General features: G+C 47.0%; 3 pseudogenes; 2 read left to right on the forward strand and 1 right to left on the reverse strand.

Moving 5' to 3' along the window:
* Positions 1–378: 378 nt before the first annotated feature.
* On the forward strand, positions 379–3125 carry LOC131917037 (E3 ubiquitin-protein ligase RBBP6-like; annotated as a pseudogene).
* A 1203-nt stretch (positions 3126–4328) lies between these two features.
* Positions 4329–11345, forward strand: LOC131917038 (E3 ubiquitin-protein ligase RBBP6-like; annotated as a pseudogene).
* A 3795-nt stretch (positions 11346–15140) lies between these two features.
* LOC131917039 (schlafen family member 2-like) lies at positions 15141–16128 on the reverse strand (annotated as a pseudogene).
* Positions 16129–16490: the final 362 nt, after the last annotated feature.

Consider the following 16490-nt stretch of genomic DNA (forward strand, 5'->3'; position numbering starts at 1 on the left):
CAGCTCATTCAGTCTGAGGATTCCTAGAGACGGGATCTCCCCCTTTGAGCTGAGGTGTTGAAAAGGGAGGTGAGAGTTGACTGTGGGTTGCCTCTTGGTCTCTCTGAACTTTGGGCATTTAGCGTCTGTGATATCTGGCTCTGGGTTTTTCCTGTTCAAACCATTTAGAACCGGTGCTAGAGCAGGTGCCCAGTGTGGGGCAAGAAGCCAGGACCCCAAGATAAGAGTCTCTCTCTGTACCCCACGAGGGAGCTAGCTCTCTTCTGAGGCAGCATCTTTGAAGACAGGAGTTCAATCAAGGTCCCGGGGTCGACTTGAGACCCAGCTGCAAACGCCAGGGTTCAGAGCGGCGCCCAGCCCACAGAATCCTCTGCCACCATGCCCTGTGTGCACTATAAATTTTCCTCTAAACTCAACTATGACATGATCGTCTTCGATGGGCTCCATATCTCCCTCTGCGACTTAAAGAAGCAGATTATGGGCAGAGAAAAGCTGAAAGCCGCCAATAGCGATCTGCGGATCTTCAACGCAGAGACTGAAGAAGAGTATACTGATGGCAGTGCGCCAGTTCCTAACTACTCATCTGTGATTGTCAGAAGAGTTCCTAGTGGAGGCGTGAAGTCGGCAAGGAAGACACACGCTCCAAGTGGAACTGAACCAGCGATGGGAACCACACAGGCAACCCATGACTCTTCTGCATCTATTTCTCTGGCCCAGCTGACAGAGACTGCCAATCTGGCTGAAGCCAATGCTTCGGAGGAAGAGAAAATCAAAGCGATGATGTTGCAATGTGGCCGTGAATACGACCCAATCGGTTTCGTGAAGAAACCTCTGGGTCCACCACCTCCGTCTTATACCTGTTTTCGTTGTGGTGTCCCTGGTCATCATATTAAGAGTTGCCCCACAAACGGGGAGAAGAACTTTGAATCTGGCGGGAGAATGAGAAGGAGCACTGGAATTCCTACCAGTTTTCTGACTGAGGTGAAAGATGCTCACAGGAAGGGTGCAATGCTCACGAGCACTGGAAAATACGCAATACCAACCCTAGATGCGGAGGCCTATGGGATCGGGAAGAAAGAGAAGCCAGCCTTCTTACCAGATGAACGGCCGCCGCCTTCGTCTTCATCTTCACCAGAAGAAGAAAATGCTATTCCGGAGGAGCTCCTGTGCCTCATCTGCAAGGACATCATGGTGGATGCTGCTATCATTCCCTGCTGTGGACACAGTTACTGTGATGAATGCATTAGGACAGCACTCCTGGAATCAGATGAACATACGTGTCCAACATGTCATCAGAACCATGTTTCTCCGGATGCTTTAACTGCCAACAAGTGTTTAAGACAGGCTGTTACTAACTTCGAAAATGGAACTGGCTATACCAAAGGAGCTGGCAAACACTTCCCTCCACCCCCACCCCCAATACCACCACCGAGACCGCTGATTCAGAGGAGCCGGCAGCCTCTGGTGGGACCTGGGGTCCGGAGACAGCAGGATCCTCTGCAGATCCCAGTGACGTCTTCCTCAGCACTCCCAGCTCCCTCTGTGTCTTCCTTAACTTCAAGTCCGTCCCCCTTGGCTCCCTCTGTGCCTGGAACTGTACCCTCTGTCCCAGCTCCGCTACCTGATTTGACTGCGACAGTGTCTGGACCAGTCCATTCGCAAAAGTCAGATGGCCCTTTTCGGGATTCGGGTGATAAATTATCGCCAGCCGCAGCGGTGGAACCAGAACATTCCAAGGGAGCCTCCTCAGTTGCAACTGCTGCTCTTACTGAGGAAAAGGGTCACAAAGAGGTGCCTGTCCTTGCCACTCCGTCTCGCTTGGCACAGTCATCATTGCAGGACCAGTGGATCCCCACAACTGGTCCGGTCAGCAAAAATGCTGCTGCTCCTGTAGCTGGTGGACCACCAGGTTGGGGACATTTCAGCGAGCTTGGCTACCTGGTTCCTCCACCACGGCAAGTCAGAAGAGGGGAAGGAAGTTGTTCCAGGAGCACAGAGCGCAGGCGGCCACAGCACAGCCCAAGATCCCAGAGGGCTCAAGGCCCATCCCTGGCAGCCACTCCAGTCTCTGGGCCCCTTCCTCCAGGTGTACCTCCCCCACACTTCTCTCCTGGCTTCCCTCCTGAGCAGCCCCAGCCTTCAGGACATAGTGTCCCTTGCCCAGGGATTCCACCAGCTCCTGCCACTATATGGAAACCTTTGGTATGGTCGCCACGAGTGCAGACTGCTCACCCAAACCCCATGCCTACAACACCAACACGGCTTTTGTCCAGGGAAGAATTCTATAGAGAGCAACGACGACTGAGGGAAGAGGAGAAGAAAAAGTCCAGGCTAGATGAGTTTACCAATGGCTTCCTTGAGGCGTTGTCGGGGTACGAAAAGATTCAGAGCAAGCGAGGGCACTCCTTTTCCAGGTCTAAATCTCCCTGTGCTGGTTCATCGGATTCAAGAAGTCCCTTTGCTTCTTCCTCCGAGTCAAGATCTGGCTCCACACGGCCAAGCTCTTCCTCTGGATCCTCCAGCCGCCCACACTCTGGCTTCTCTTCGCCATCACCTCGCTACCCCAGGAGAGGCAGAGGCGAGAGCCGTCCTCACGCTTCAGGGTCCAGGTCTCGACGATGTCATGGACCTAGGTCAAGGTCCCCTCCATACAGACGTTATCGTTCACGCTCAAGATCTCCTCAGAGAAGGTCCACTCCCTGTGACATCAAAACCTATTAAGGGCAGAGCGGCGGCGTCTTCGTCGTCGTGGACCTTAGAGACCTCTTTGAGAAAGAACGCTCCCGGGAAGGGGAGGGGAAATGCCTACCGACAGTGGTACAACAAGGACTACCGAGGGGATGCTGTGGGGGCACAGGCTAGACCCTCAGCTACCAGAGAAGACTTGTCTCCATAGAGACTTTCACCTCTTAATATCAGCAATTCACCCTTTACAAGGGAGCCCAGAGAACACTGAGCTCCTGGACAAAGTCACAGACACAGAAATCGAGGCGGCAACTATCCAGGAAAGCTTTCCATGCAGAGAGAGTCACCATCGCAGAGAGAACACCAAACGGAAAAGGGACATGTCTGCTACAGCCGAGAAAGAAAATGTTTTCAAACCTTCTAAAGGACCCCGAGAGTAGGCGGATGGGGAGTGTGAAAACCCTCCTAGGTCTGAACCTCCCCTTCAAAAAGCCAAAGAGCAGGCTGCAAAGACTGACTCTATGAAACTCTGATCTTGGAGCTGTATTGGGAGTGATGGCAGGATATCCTTGAGACCAGTTTCTTGGACTGGGTGTCTCGAGGGCAGCACCTAGCCTTGCTTCTGATCCTGTCTATTTTAACAAAAACATTGTTAAAAGAGGGCAACGGAACATGATCCTATCAGCTTGAGAGATGGAAAAATAAAAATAAAAAGCTCCTAAACATCTCATGACCCCGGTGTACTGTTTTGTTTGCTTGTGTTTTCATTTTTGCTTATTTCCACTCCTTTTGGATATTTGATACACACGGCAAGTTCTGCAGTCCACTTTCTAGCCTATGGGGCTGCTTCTTCCATTTCACTTTTTGCAAAGCATTGCCACAGTGGTATTGTGCCTGATTCGTCACAACTGCCTTTAGTTCTACTTTTTGCGTATCCTAGCAGTAGAGCTAGATATGGTAAATTCTTTAGTGTGTGTGTGTGTGTGTGTGTGTGTGTCTTGTGTAGCCTGGTCTCTAACTCCTCTGTAGCTGGGGGTGAGTGTGGTGATATTTTGTTTGTGCCCCAATCAAAAAAGCTTGCCTGAAGATCAGAGGGCAGATCCGGTCACTAGTTCAGCACAGAGGCCAGGGAGTGTTGGCACCTAACTCTGATCCCAGCACTTGGGAGGAGGAAGCAGGAAGATCAGGGTGGGGTCAGGCCACACCCTTAATCCCAGCCCTGGGGAGGTGGAGACAGGGATATAAGGCAGATGGAGACAGGATCTCAGCTCATTCAGTCTGAGGATTCCTAGAGACGGGATCTCCCCCTTTGAGCTGAGGTGTTGAAAAGGTGGGTGAGAGTTGGCTGTGGGTTGCCTCTTGGTCTCTCTGAACTTTGGGCATTTAGCGTCTGTGATATCTGGCTCTGGGTTTTTACTGTTCAAACCATTTAGAACCGGTGCTACAGCTGGTCCCCAGTGTGGGGCAAGAAGCCAGGACCCCAAGATAAGAGTCTCTCTCTGTACCCCACGAGGGAGCTAGCTCTCTTCTGAGGCAGCATCTTTGAAGACAGGAGTTCAATCAAGGTCCCGGGGTCGACTTGAGACCCAGCTGCAAACGCCAGGGTTCAGAGCGGCGCCCAGCCCACAGAATCCTCTGCCACCATGCCCTGTGTGCACTATAAATTTTCCTCTAAACTCAACTATGACATGATCGTCTTCGATGGGCTCCATATCTCCCTCTGCGACTTAAAGAAGCAGATTATGGGCAGAGAAAAGCTGAAAGCCGCCAATAGCGATCTGCGGATCTTCAACGCAGAGACTGAAGAAGAGTATACTGATGGCAGTGCGCCAGTTCCTAACTACTCATCTGTGATTGTCAGAAGAGTTCCTAGTGGAGGCGTGAAGTCGGCAAGGAAGACACACGCTCCAAGTGGAACTGAACCAGCGATGGGAACCACACAGGCAACCCATGACTCTTCTGCATCTATTTCTCTGGCCCAGCTGACAGAGACTGCCAATCTGGCTGAAGCCAATGCTTCGGAGGAAGAGAAAATCAAAGCGATGATGTTGCAATGTGGCCGTGAATACGACCCAATCGGTTTCGTGAAGAAACCTCTGGGTCCACCACCTCCGTCTTATACCTGTTTTCGTTGTGGTGTCCCTGGTCATCATATTAAGAGTTGCCCCACAAACGGGGAGAAGAACTTTGAATCTGGCGGGAGAATGAGAAGGAGCACTGGAATTCCTACCAGTTTTCTGACTGAGGTGAAAGATGCTCACAGGAAGGGTGCAATGCTCACGAGCACTGGAAAATACGCAATACCAACCCTAGATGCGGAGGCCTATGGGATCGGGAAGAAAGAGAAGCCAGCCTTCTTACCAGATGAACGGCCGCCGCCTTCGTCTTCATCTTCACCAGAAGAAGAAAATGCTATTCCGGAGGAGCTCCTGTGCCTCATCTGCAAGGACATCATGGTGGATGCTGCTATCATTCCCTGCTGTGGACACAGTTACTGTGATGAATGCATTAGGACAGCACTCCTGGAATCAGATGAACATACGTGTCCAACATGTCATCAGAACCATGTTTCTCCGGATGCTTTAACTGCCAACAAGTGTTTAAGACAGGCTGTTACTAACTTCGAAAATGGAACTGGCTATACCAAAGGAGCTGGCAAACACTTCCCTCCACCCCCACCCCCAATACCACCACCGAGACCGCTGATTCAGAGGAGCCGGCAGCCTCTGGTGGGACCTGGGGTCCGGAGACAGCAGGATCCTCTGCAGATCCCAGTGACGTCTTCCTCAGCACTCCCAGCTCCCTCTGTGTCTTCCTTAACTTCAAGTCCGTCCCCCTTGGCTCCCTCTGTGCCTGGAACCGCACCCTCTGTCCCAGCTCCGCTACATGATTTGACTGCGACAGTGTCTGGACCAGTCCATTCGCAAAAGTCAGATGGCCCTTTTCGGGATTCGGGTGATAAATTATCGCCAGCCGCAGCGGTGGAACCAGAACATTCCAAGGGAGCCTCCTCAGTTGCAACTGCTGCTCTTACTGAGGAAAAGGGTCACAAAGAGGTGCCTGTCCTTGCCACTCCGTCTCGCTTGGCACAGTCATCATTGCAGGACCAGTGGATCCCCACAACTGGTCCGGTCAGCAAAAATGCTGCTGCTCCTGCAGCTGGTGGACCACCAGTTTGGGGACATTTCAGCGAGCTTGGCTGTCTGGTTCCTCCACCACGGCAAGTCAGAAGAGGGGAAGGAAGTTGTTCCAGGAGCACAGAGCGCAGGCGGCCACAGCACAGCCCAAGATCCCAGAGGGCTCAAGGCCCATCCCTGGCAGCCACTCCAGTCTCTGGGCCCCTTCCTCCAGGTGTACCTCCCCCACACTTCTCTCCTGGCTTCCCTCCTGAGCAGCCCCAGCCTTCAGGACATAGTGTCCCTTGCCCAGGGTTTCCACCAGCTCCTGCCACTATATGGAAACCTTTGGTATGGTCGCCACGAGTGCAGACTGCTCACCCAAACCCCATGCCTACAACACCAACACGGCTTTTGTCCAGGGAAGAATTCTATAGAGAGCAACGACGACTGAGGGAAGAGGAGAAGAAAAAGTCCAGGCTAGATGAGTTTACCAATGGCTTCCTTGAGGCGTTGTCGGGGTACGAAAAGATTCAGAGCAAGCGAGGGCACTCCTTTTCCAGGTCTAAATCTCCCTGTGCTGGTTCATCGGATTCAAGAAGTCCCTTTGCTTCTTCCTCCGAGTCAAGATCTGGCTCCACACGGTCAAGCTCTTCCTCTGGATCCTCCAGCCGCCCACACTCTGGCTTCTCTTCGCCATCACCTCGCTACCCCAGGAGAGGCAGAGGCGAGAGCCGTCCTCACGCTTCAGGGTCCAGGTCTCGACGATGTCATGGACCTAGGTCAAGGTCCCCTCCATACAGACGTTATCGTTCACGCTCAAGATCTCCTCAGAGAAGGTCCACTCCCTGTGACATCAAAACCTATTAAGGGCAGAGCGGCGGCGGCGTCTTCGTCGTCGTGGACCTTAGAGACCTCTTTGAGAAAGAACGCTCCCGGGAAGGGGAGGGGAAATGCCTACCGACAGTGGTACAACAAGGACTACCGAGGGGATGCTGTGGGGGCACAGGCTAGACCCTCAGCTACCAGAGAAGACTTGTCTCCATAGAGACTTTCACCTCTTAATATCAGCAATTCACCCTTTACAAGGGAGCCCAGAGAACACTGAGCTCCTGGACAAAGTCACAGACACAGAAATCGAGGCGGCAACTATCCAGGAAAGCTTTCCATGCAGAGAGAGTCACCATCGCAGAGAGAACACCAAACGGAAAAGGGACCTGTCTGCTACAGCCAAGAAAGAAAATGTTTTCAAACCTTCTAAAGGACCCCGAGAGTAGGTGGATGGGGAGTGTGAAAACTCTCCTAGGTCTGAACCTCCCCTTCAAAAAGCCAAAGAGCAGGCTGCAAAGACTGACTCTATGAAACTCTGATCTTGGAGCTGTATTGGGAGTGATGGCAGGATATCCTTGAGACCAGTTTCTTGGACTGGGTGTCTTGAGGGCAGCACCTAGCCTTGCTTCTGATACTGTCTATTTTAACAAAAACATTGTTAAAAGAGGGCAACGGAACATGATCCTATCAGCTTGAGAGATGGAAAAATACAAATAAAAAGCTCCTAAACATCTCATGACCCCTGTGTACTGTTTTGTTTGCTTGTGTTTTCATTTTTGCTTATTTCCACTCCTTTTGGATATTGGATACACACGGCAAGTTCTGCAGTCCACTTTCTATCCTATGGGGCTGCTTCTTCCATTTCACTTTTTGCAAAGCATTGCCACAGTGGTATTGTGCCTGATTCATCACATCTGCTTTTAGTTGTTCCCTTTGTGTATCCTAGCTGTAGAGCTAGATATCAAAAAGTCTTTTTTAAATAAGTGTCTTATATATCCTGGTATCTAACTCCTTTTTAGCTGAAGATGAGTTTGTGAACACCAACTTAAAGAACCGTAGAGGTGGCTCCCACTGTTGACTCTGTAAATCATCAGAAGAATAACAACATCAATGAAAATCCTAGACAAACCCATTCTAAATCTGGGATGCACTTCAGGAGTCGAAGCCAGTGAAGGATCAGCTGGTGAAAACGGACTGTTCCAAGGGCATGAAGTTAGGAAAGCCAGCCAGTAAGGATGAATAGGCCAAGAAGCCTGAGACACATCATCTACTTGGTGGCAAGAAAAAGCAAAGAAAGAGAAAAACTAAACAAAAGAATGTAGGTAAAAATTTTGAGTCATCGTCCATGAAAATCTCTGAAGTAGAAGGAGCTGAAATAGTGAAACTGTCACCAAAGCAGAAAATTGAAGGTGGTGTTAAAAAACTGGATAGGACCCCAGAAAAGGACATCTTTATATCATCAGCTTCCCTAGCCAAAACCATCAAACTCAACAGAGAAGGTGGGAAAAAATTTGAAGTGCAGAAAATACATCTTCTTCGAAGGAACCCTCTGAAGAAGTGCAGTCAATGTGCAGCAAAATTAAAGAGGAAAACGTCAAGGGAAAGGCCAAGGGGAAAGTCGCTGGGACTGAAGGCTCCAGCTCTAGGTTTTTGGATTACACCAGTACAAGCAAGCTCAACTGGAGGCAGTCCTGTGTGAAAATCTGAAGACAAAACAGATACAGAGAGAATAGTCATTAAACCTATGGAGGAGTAGAACCATGATAATACAGCTCCTGCTGAAGATGTTATAATTATCCAGGTTCCTCAGTCTGAATGGGTTCAAGATGACTTCAATTCTGAAGAAGAAGATGTGACATTCACACAACCTATACACGGTTTATATACTATAAACTATACACAGTGTATAAATTATAAAATAGATTACTACTAGGCCATCATATCTAGTCAAGTACATTGAGAAAAAAAGTGAGCAGTCAGAGAAAATACAGAAGCTCACAAAAAAGTGAGCCATGAGGTAAGAAGCTCAACAGTTTCTGTGTCCAGTGAGAAGGAGAGAACCAAAGACAGGGATCACTCAGTGCTAGAAATGGAAATCTCTGACAAGAGGAAGAGCAGCACCTTGCCAGAGATGGAAATCACCAAGGAATGTTAGTGAACAGGGAAATTCTAAGAATCTGTCTCAGACTTCCAAAGAGACTAGGATCTCAGCTAAGCATGAATCCCTTCATGGTTCCTCCAAGAAAGACTTCACTCCCAGTAGAGACAAGAAAATGGACTGTGACAGCGGAGAGGATTCCCGTTCAGAGCAGAGATGGGAGAAGTGAGTTAGGAAGAAGGAAGGACTCCCTCCTGGAGTAAACATTCCTCGTCTGGACAGAAAAGTGAGCCAAGAAAGAAAGAGATTTGCCTAAAAAGGGGACAGAGTCCAAAAAAAGTAATTCTAGTCCCCCAAGAGACAAAAAGCCTCATGATCATAAAACCACCTATGATACCAAATGGTTACGTGAAGAAGCAAAGTCTGTATATATTCTTATATTCGTTCTAAATAAATTAATTTTTTTATTAGACCAAAAAAGCAGAAATGTGACATTTTGTTTGTACTCTGACAAATAAAGCTTGCGTGAGGTTTGAGGCCACCCAGGCCTATATGAGATTGAACCAGTCTAAAAGGGAAACAGAGCTAGGCAGTGGTGGTAGCCCACACCTTTAATCCCAGCTCTAGGGAGCTGGAGAAAGAACTATAAGGCAGGTGAAGACAGGATCTCAGTCCAGTCAGTCTGAGTATTCATAGAAACAGGATCTGCCCCTTTCAGCTGAGGATTTGGCAAGGTGACAGGGGGCTGTGACTTGCTCCTTTGTCTCTCTGATCTTTCAGCATTTACTCTGATATCTGGCTCTGGGTTTTTACTATTAAAAGGAAGTAGAGTTGGAGTGACAGTTGACCTTGAACTTGTACTCCAGAAGTGGAAGCAGGAGGATGAGGAGTTCTAGCCCATCCTTGGCTATAGTTATTTGGACGCTGGCACAGGCTAAATGAGACCTTGTCTCTCACACAAACAAAACAAGTGAAGTGGAGGGTGGTGAGCAGTGCTTGATGATTTTGCAGAGGACCTGGGTTCGGTTCCAGCACCCACTGGATGTCTCACAACCATCTCTAAGTTCAGTTCCAGGGTATCTGACACCCTCTTCTGGCCCCCAGAGGTTCCTGCATATACATGGTACACACAAACCCATGCATGCAAACACATATATACACAAATTAAAAATTCAATCTTTTATACATTATATTAAAAATTTTTTATTTTGTGTAGGGTTGGGGACCATGCCATGTGCTGTGGAGTTCAGAGCACAACTTGTAACAGACATTACCAGTTTCTACCTTGTAAGTCCCAAAGAAGAATTGAATTCAGGTGTGGGCTTGGTGGCAGGCACCTTTAATCCCAGAGCCATCTTACAGGCAAAGTAATAAATAAATACATCTTTAAAAAAACAAAGAAGAAAAGAAGGGGGATGTCTGGGCCTGGTGACAATCACTTTTTAATCCCAGCACCCAGGAAGCAGAGGCAGGCAGATCACTGAGTTAAGGTCCCCTGGTCAACATAGTAAGACTCTGTTTCTTTGTGTTTTTTTTTTTAAATTTTTTTTATTTTTCTGCCGGGAGCCATCCCCTGGTAGTGGATGGGTCCTTCAGAGGTTGTAAGGAGTCAGGGCAGAGTTGTATGTCACATAATTGTCTGAGTGTACAGTGGGAAGAGTCTTGTATTCTGAACTGTGGACAATTCCTCTAGCCCACTGAATCTTGTTGACCTTTTTAATTTTACTTTGTTTTGAATATCTTGTTCCTGAGTAAGTACAGGGACAAATGTTTCAAGAATGTCTCATAGCCTCATAAAGAGACTTCTGGCATCTTCTTTATGTGTCACAACCTCCAAGGCATAAGAAAGACCTTCAAGTAGATAAGGATATCTCCCTCAAAGTGTGTGTGTCGGGGGGAATAGTATGTTCAGGACTTTCCTGGATAAACTTAGAAGCAGCATTCCTGGGAGAAGGCATAAATGATTTATAAGGAATTTTCTATCAATCCAATATCCTCAAATTGTACACATATTAAAAGTACCCCAAGTATGTAACAGGTAGAGATGAAAACCAACGGTGGCATGGAGGCCATCATGTGGCTCAGCTTTGCTAGATCTTTGTCAAGCAGCTGTGCTGGCTTTATGACTTCTGCCATTCCATTTAGTTATGGCTGTGCCATTTTTCTTTTTCTCTGGGGTGGGGTTCAAGACATGGTTTATCTGTGTAGTCCTGGCTGTCCTGGAACTCTGTAGACCAGGCTGGCCTCCAACTCACATAGATCCATCTGCCTCTGGCCCCTGACTGCTAGCTTTAAAGTCATGTGCTTCCACTGCTCAGCCTGGAGAGCCTTTTTCAATCTAGTAAAGTTGAGTCTATAAATTCTAAAACCTATGACTCCTCCTTGACATAGTCCTAGATATAGCTCAAGCATAGTTATCCTACAAGAAACTACTAATATTCCTGTAGGCCTGGTTCATGAGCCCTCTACTTCAATGTCCTCTCAGCAAGGTGTTCAATTCTCCTAGAGGTTAATAAGGACCCAATGTCCTGCACTGTTTATTCTTGATTTCCAGCACACTGGGGCAGAAGAGTGACTTGAGTAAGATCCTTGAAAATCTCCAGGACACCATCTAGTCCTGCAGAGTCCATGGCTGTAACCCTCGGAATATACCCTCATCATTTAGAAAATGAGACTTACAGTAGAGCTGTCTGCCTGTTAGGAATTATTTTCCCACTGGGCAGAAATATAGACCTGGACTTTGTTGTGACTCACCCTTGTTGCATTTATTCTTGAACGCCCTGCTCTTTTCACGATGCAGTTATTAGTTCCAGCCACTGGGTGGCACAAACTCACTTGTTGCTAAGTGGCACCAAATGAAGGAAGGTTGGGGAAGAACAGGTTTATTTACCTGATATTCCAGTGCACACATGAAGCTACATTTCCTAGAATCCAGGTCAGATTAGTGAATAAGGAAAAGAAAAAGAGTTGAAAAAGTGTTGGAAATTCCAGCATTTGGGAAATGATGCAGGGGGATAGTCACATATTCAAGGCCAGCCGGCTGAACTACATAGTAAGTTTTATGCTAGTCTGAGCTACAGAGTTAGACTTGATTACAAACAAAGAATATAATGTCTAAAAAAAATACAAACATACACACACACACACACACAGACACACACACACACACACACATTCAGAGAGAGAGTGGGGTGGGAGACAGGAAAGATCCTATAAATATGTTCATCCAATAAGAGTACTTGCAGCTTTTCCATGGGACCAGAGTTCAGATTCCTACACACATTCTTGGCTTTTCTAGGTGTGCATGCACATGCTTACAAACACACACACACACACATACCCCTAAATAAATAGTGATACAAATAAATCTTTAAAAAATACATATTGCTCTTCCCCTTGGTCCTGCCACCTGCGGTTGGCGACAGAGCTGACCCTCCCCCTTACTGTCTGCAGCACATGGGAAAGGAGGCCTTGCACAAGGCCTAGGCAGCACAGTAGAGCTAACCCTGTTGACTGGATGATGCAGGTGAGGCAGCTGGAGAATGTGATGTTGCCCCACCCCTCATCTGTAAAAAGGTGGTGGTGGGGAAAGATGCCCTGCTCCCCCTCCCCAGCTGTGGCTGGTGGGAGAGCTGGCACTGAGGTCATAAGAGTGGGAGAGCTGTCCCTACCCCCAACAGCTTCAGCACTCAGGCCCTTGCACTTCATCTGAGCAATGCAGTAGATGTGGCCTGGATGGTGTAGGTGTGGGTGAGCTGACCCTGAGTGCATGAAAGCAGGAGCTCTGGCCTGCCCCTTGCTCATTGCTGCAAGGGGTGAACTAGCCAGGGCAGTGCTGGAGAGCTCACACTGGTGGTGAGGTCAGGGCACACTATGATCTACTGAAGCATGTAAAAGGGCTGGTCCTGCAGATCCAAAGCTGCAAGATCTCCATGACACAGGACAACAGGAATCCAAGAGGAGTCCAGTGAGGGCCCAGTATCCTTAGTGTCGCAGAAACCAGAGGCCTCGAGCCGGACCCATGACTCTTTGCAATGAACACTTGTAAGTAAGGATATATGGATAAAACAGTTTACTATATAATTTACTGTGTCATACTACAGCTTCCAGATTCCATGATGAGATTTTCCATTTTTTTTGTTTTTGATCCTTAAATTTTATTTTATTCTATTGGTGGTGGGGGGGGGGTTGCAAAGGCAGAGGTCAGATATAAAGGGATGGGGAAATAAATGGAAATGAGATCCATGGTGTGAAAGATACAGTAAATAAAAAGAAAGTAAAAAAATACTTCTTGGAATGAAGGAGAAGAGAAGGAACAAGAGATATAGAAATTTGAGAGGGAAGATGTAGAATGAGCTAAGTGTGGTAACTCTTGTCTATAATCCCAGCGCTTTGGAGCCTGAAACAGGAATACCAATTATGACTTCAAGGCCAGGCTGGCCTACATACATAAATTAAGTCTAGTCTGGGCTAGAGAAACCATCGTAAAAACAAACAAACAGACCAATAGAAAAGCAAAAACAATCCAAAGCTAGACTGAAGCTTAGTTGGTAGAGTGATTGCAGAACTCTGCTTCATCTTCAACACTGTGTATACTGGGTGTGAGAGTTCACACCTATGATGTCAGCACTCGGGAGGTAACTTCAAGTTGAAAGTCAGCCTCACTCTATGGGCCTATGTCTCAAAACCACAAATAAGGTCTTGGAAGAGGGATGACTCAGTCCATAAAGCACATTCATGAGAATCTGAGCTTGATCCCCAGGACTCATGTAGAATCTGGGTGTGATAGTGTAAGCTTGTAATCACAGTGCTGGGGAGGTAGAGACAGGACTATCCCTGGGGCTCTCCTGCCGGAAAGCTTGGCCCAAGTAGTAAGCTTCAGGTTGGTGGGAATCTGTCAGGGACACGGATAGAATCTCTAGTTAGTGGAAAAATACAGACCCCCATAAGACAGGGAACTAGATCATCTTACAGGACATTGAGGCAGAGCCCTTGACCCTTTTACCCTGTAAACATCCTATGCAGATGACATCTTCTTGCTCCCCTCACCGTGTAGGAACTAAATAAACCCTCTTGGAGAAAAATAACGTGGCACCTTGATCAGAATCTAGACTTGGTGTATTTCCTTTGTATCTCCTGTCCCTATCATTCCGTCCTTAGGGTGGTCGAGAACCTGTTGAAGCCCTGCAGGCGGGGCAGGAATCTCATTTCTCAAAGGAGATGGACAGCATTTCTAATGATGATATCGAGGTTCCTCTCATCTCCACAAACAGGTAATACATGCAAGCGCACACATACATACATTAAATAATAACAACAGATGAATATGAACTGAGAGATGAATTTGCTGGGTATGGTGGCACATGCATATAATCCCAGCACTTTTGAGGCAGAGGCAAGTGAATCTCTTTGAACTTGAGGCCAGCCTGATCTATATAATGATAGCCTGTTCCAGGCCAGCCATAGCTACATAGTGAGACCCTGTCTCACAGTCTCAAAGTACTAGCAGCAATAATAATATAAAACGGAGGGATGAGTTCAAGCTTCACCAACAATTACACTATGGGTCCTCTTTGATTCACCTTGTCTGAAAACCAATAGCAGGTTGACGCTGGAAAGGCCTTAGTGGTTAAGGGGGTAATTCTCTTGCAGAGGACTTGAGTTTGGTTCCCAGAATCCATGTCAGGCAGGTTAAAGGCTTTTGTAACTACAGCTTCAGGAGCACTGGATACCCCTGTCCTCTGTGAGCACTCTACCCACATGGGCTCACACACAATTAAAAATAATAATAAATCTTAAACTAAAAAATCCAATAGCATTTTTTTATATGAAAATGATTACCCGATTCCCTTGTACAAAAGGAGTCATGCAGCCATCTTGGGGCCTGCCACAGGTTGATATTCTCAGCTACTCAGCTTCAATAGGCAAGAAGATCACAAGTTCAAAGGCAACCTGGGCAAGTTAGACAGTGTCTCAGAAAATAAAAACAAAAAGGACTGGAGATGTGGAGCAGTGGTATAGCACCTGTGTGGTCCATACAAGGCCCTGTCAGCAATCCACTTTATTGGGAAAAAACAAAAACAAAAACTGAGTTTTGCCTCCCTTAACCATTCAGTCAGTGATGGGACATCAACGCAAAATTTGAGTGTTTGCTACAAATATGATGTTTTGTTAATGCAAAGCAATATAAGGATACACAATGATGGTATCTCATGTCTTTAATCTAAGCACTTGGGAGGCAAGGGAGGCAGATCTCTGTGAGTATGAGGCCACCCTGGTCAAAAGTTCTCGGACAGCCAGGGCTACACACAGAGAAACTCTGACATGAGGAGTGTTGATGTTGCTCAAGTCCCAGAAAGCAATCTTCCAACCTCCAGAGTAAATGCATAGTGATTGTAAATCCCCCTTCCTCAAAATGGTGGGGCATCCACCTGGAGCTTGACCCATTCCTCTGAGGTAAACCTCTTCACACAGCTGTCTTCCACGTGCCAGGAATTGGGCTCTGCAGCGAACACAGCACAGCAGAATCTCTCCACTCTGAGTGCACAGACATAGGAACACATAGCTCCAGGTCTGTGGACTTGGATGAATTTGCTTGTGTACTTTATCTTCTCCTGCTCCTCACAGAAGTGAGTGACAGGCAGCTGCTGGATGCATTTCTTTATTACATGCTCTAGATGCACAAGATCGCTCCTCTCTGCTTCAAAACCAATGAACAAATATCCCCGACAGTGTTTGCAAGTTCAGAAACAGTTTTAGGGAGAATCTCTATAACCTTTTCTTTAGGGGACATTTTAACCTCTGCATGTTTTAATTTAGGGAAATAGAATGGCTCCTCCAGGGTCAACTTTTCTTGTTAAAAAATGGCTCAAGATGTTCTAGTTTTAATTCCTCAGAGTCAAATGATCCATGCAAACATTGTCTTGAACTTCATCTCAATTCAGCATCCTTCATGGCTTTGAGGAACCAAACTACATCAGGTGCTTTCAGTTCAAATGAGTATGACAAACTTCTCACATAAATATTGGATTTTAATGTAAGGACACGCTGACCAGAGATATCCCGGATCCATGGTCTTACAAAAATTAAAAAGTAGCCTTTGTTCTGCCTGTAGTGTAGGTATTTATGAGGAAATGGAAGAATATTATGAACAGAATTTTCCAAATCCAGCCCTATTCCATCTCTGGTGAAGCAGTAATTGGAACTCTTCATGTGAGCCTTGACCACGCCCCCTCCAGAATTCAGCAGAGTACACACAGCCTCTGAGATATTTTGGACCTCTCTTTTTCTCAGTTGAGGATCTTTCGTTGACTTCCCATTCTTCTCTCTAAGTGTGATTTCTCCTGCAGATAGAACCAGTTCTTCATAGTCCATCTCCTGACCAATGACGATGCTCATTTTCCAAGCACTGCCTCTGCATCCCAGAAGATATTCTTTCCTGTAAAACAGACAGAGCCATTACAGTAGGACCTGACCAGTCAGATCCAACTCTTTACAATACAGACACACAGCACCACCACTGAGCTGCTCTCAATGAGTAAGTGTGAAGGTCAGACTTGATGTTTTCTTTAGGGACTGTTGGACACATTTGCAACAGAATACAATAACTTGTGAGAGTAGTAAAATTTCACATTTTTGTCATGACTGTATATAATTTGTTTCTAATTGTTTGCAATTAAGAAACTTAATTATGCTGTGCATAGGTAGCATACTCCTTTAATCCTAGCAATTGGAATGCAGAAGCAGGTGGATCTTGTGAG

Source organism: Peromyscus eremicus, chromosome 8a (assembly GCF_949786415.1).
Source record: "Peromyscus eremicus chromosome 8a, PerEre_H2_v1, whole genome shotgun sequence".
Classification (NCBI taxonomy): Eukaryota; Metazoa; Chordata; class Mammalia; order Rodentia; family Cricetidae; genus Peromyscus; species Peromyscus eremicus.